The sequence below is a fragment of the Pinus tabuliformis genome, chromosome 4_2 (genome assembly GCF_031772625.1).
Source record: "Pinus tabuliformis cultivar Carrire ecotype Pingquan chromosome 4_2, CPIR1, whole genome shotgun sequence".
Classification (NCBI taxonomy): domain Eukaryota; kingdom Viridiplantae; phylum Streptophyta; class Pinopsida; order Pinales; family Pinaceae; genus Pinus; species Pinus tabuliformis.
In genome coordinates this window covers 617,105,255-617,107,956 of record NC_142304.1, presented here as the reverse complement: position 1 = coordinate 617,107,956, position 2,702 = coordinate 617,105,255, and the positions used below count along the sequence as shown (strand labels likewise).

Genomic DNA, 2,702 nt, shown 5'->3' with positions numbered 1-2,702 from the left:
AGAATATGAGCATCGAGGATGAAAACCACTTCCTCTTAGAGTGCCGTGCATACAACCACATTAGATCTCAATTTCACAACCTTTGTTACAATACTGACCTTCCTAGCCTTTTACAATGCCAAAATTATAGTGAACTCGGGAGGCTTCTCTCCAAGCTTTTTGAGCATAGGAATAAAATCTTAAATCGAAATAAATAATTTGTCTTTTTAAGTCCGATAGATCATTATTTGATCTCAGCGGACGTTAACCACCACCATCATCATCATCATCACTACAAATTCCTTGGAGTTTTATTTAAGCGAGATCCTAGACGCTTGGGTGTTGATACCAACAGTAGTACCTGAGCACCGATGGAGAGTAGAGGATGGGTTTTATTTGAACAGACAAATTAGACACATTAGAGTTCATACTAAAAGGTGTAGTGGTCACGGGAGTAGATCAGGATTCAAGAATAGCGTAGAGGATGGAACAGCGGTCACCGTCTTCAACCTGACCAGCAACGGCATTGTTGCAAAAGTTCCAGATGGAGTTACCCAGGTTAGTAAGGCAGGCAGTACAGATAACCCGAGGGACTGACGCCGGACTGCCTGATGAACTGCAGATTCCTTGCCCGTAGACAGATGTGCCTGTGCTTGTGTCTACATACGTCGTTATGTAGTTGTAACCGTTAAAGGCCGTGTCTTGTTCCAGTTCTACGAGTAGTTTTCCAATAGTACTGAAGAATGGACTTCCGCTTGGGAGTTGATTTGGGTTACAGACGCCCGTTATACCCTGCCCGCCCACCACGTGCAGTAGTAAGATTAGAGGTACAGCACAGGCAAATGACCTAATCGTCATGGCTGCCTCAAATGAAATAATATCAATTATCACCTTTAGTAATAATAGCAATAATAATTCCGTCCAATGATAAATGAAACAGTATCACATATAATAATTCCCTTCGAATGCCCACCGTTATTGCGATGCTGCTCAGACCCCGCCGTTTTATAGCCCTCCACGATAACCTCCGTGACATCAACGATGACGGTTGTTTCGTGTGACGCTTTCTCACTCACAGAAACAAACAAAAATCTCATTTTCAATACAGGCCGCCATTCATTCCTTCACAAGCATGGACCTCGCCGGTCTGTCCTTTAATCTCATCTTTACCGAACGGCACAAGATTTTAGTATCATGAAGTAAACGTATTTCATGGTGTATGGACAAACACTCTTTTTTAATATCATTTCAATTCAAATGTGCAGGAATTCATGCGAAAAATAAAGTTAATTATTAAAATATATTCTAATTATCATATTGAATGAATATATATATATTTTTATATGAAATTCATATTAGCATTAATTTTTTATTTTAGAAAATAAAGTCAATTATTATAATAAAATTTAATTATATTATTTAATGAATATATTCCTTTTATATGAAGTTCAATTAGCATTAATTTTTTTATTTCGTAAGGGCAAGTAAATGAGTTGAACCTGAGCACCTATGGCATTGCTGGACCTATTCAATTCAAATGTGCAGGACTTGATTGAATTTCACATTAGCATTAATTTTTTATTTTGTAAGGGTAAGTAAATGAGTTGAGCCTGAGCACCTATGGTATTGATCGACTTATTCAATTCCAATGTGCAGGACTTGATGTGAAAAATAAAGTCAATTATTAAAATATATTTTAATTATAATATTTAATGAATATTTTTTTATATGAAATTCATATTAGCATTAATTTCTTATTTTGGAAAGATAAAATTAATTATTAAAATATATTTTAATTATATTATTTAATAAATATATTATTTTTATATAAAATTCATATTAGCATCATTTTTTTATTTTGTAAGGGCAAGTAAATGAGTTTAACCTGAGCACCCGTGGCATTGCTGGACATATTCAATTCAAATGTGCAAGACTTGATGTAGAAACTAAAGTTAATTATTAAAATATATTTTAATTATAATATTTAATGAATATATTCTTCTTATATGGAATTCATATCAGGACTAATTTTTTATTTTGAAAAGATACAATCAATTATTAAAATATATTTAATGAATATATTCCTTTTATATCAAATTCATATTAGCATTAATTTTTTATTTTGTAAGGGCAAGTAAATGAGTTGAACCTGACCACTTATGGCAATGCTAGACCTATGGAATTGCACCAAAGTTATAACATGTGGCGTAACGGTTAGTTGTAGTCCTAACGGTGCAAATGTCAAACATTATCGATACTCGATAATCCCTTCAAATGCCAAACGTTAGTGCGATCCATATCAAGACTCCCCAGTTTTATAGCCCTCACAGCACAGTGTTAGACGGGTAGGATAACCTCAGTTTTATAGCCCTCACGGCACATGGTTCCATGGGTAGGATAACCTCCGTGACGTCACATGGATGAGTGGATAGGATAATCTCCGTGACGTAAACGATGATGCTGGTGTTGTGACTCGAACAAGCAAACGAATACTCAACTCTATCGGATTTTCAGTATTTCAGTATTGTTAAATGTAATGGAATTTAAAATTTTAATGGTATTATAAATATGGTTAAATGTAACAGAATTTAAAATTTCAACAGTATTATAAATTTTAATTTAAAAAATGAAATTAAATGTTAAAATATATTTCATTTCAATTATATGGTGAAAAAGATGTATTTCATTTTATATGGCAATTATTTTTTTTAATATCATTGTTC

At 33.5% G+C, this 2,702-nt stretch overlaps 1 pseudogene; it reads right to left on the bottom strand.

Moving 5' to 3' along the window:
• Positions 1-438: 438 nt before the first annotated feature.
• Positions 439-1,076, bottom strand: LOC149170836 (antifungal protein ginkbilobin-like protein pseudogene; annotated as a pseudogene).
• Between the last annotated feature and the right edge of the window lie 1,626 nt (positions 1,077-2,702).